Raw genomic sequence first — 460 nt, 5'->3', positions numbered from 1 at the left:
CTTCACCCATGTAATGTTTGCCTCCTTCAGCGGCTCAGCTTTTATAGGGTGCTGCTGGCCGGGAGCCGGTGCCAGCGTTTGCAGAGCCGTCAGCACAATGCTTGCTCTGGCATTGTCCTGCTGATCCCCGGAGATTTCAGCTGCTCATCCCCATGGTCTGAGCCACATTCTTGGGGAAAAAGAAAAAAGAAAAAAATTTATAATAAAAAAAAAAATAATCGGGGCCGCTGTTTGCACAGATAATCTTGGGCACAAATGACTCAACGGTTTGAACGCTCTGGCATTTTCCAGGGGCAATGCACCGCGCCGTCACGGGGTGAGCGCGGGGGCCGGCCTGGCCCTGGCGCCGGTTGGCGCGGCGGGGATGGCGCAGTGAGATCCCATGGGTGGCAGGGTCCCCGTGAGACCCCACGGGTGGCAGGGTCCCCATGAGACCCCATGGGGGGCAGGGGCACCTGGG

This window comes from Chaetura pelagica, unplaced genomic scaffold (genome assembly GCF_000747805.2).
Source record: "Chaetura pelagica isolate M959 unplaced genomic scaffold, ChaPel_1.0 scaffold835, whole genome shotgun sequence".
NCBI classification, from domain to species: domain Eukaryota; kingdom Metazoa; phylum Chordata; class Aves; order Apodiformes; family Apodidae; genus Chaetura; species Chaetura pelagica.
Note: the sequence above shows the minus strand (reverse complement) of the source record.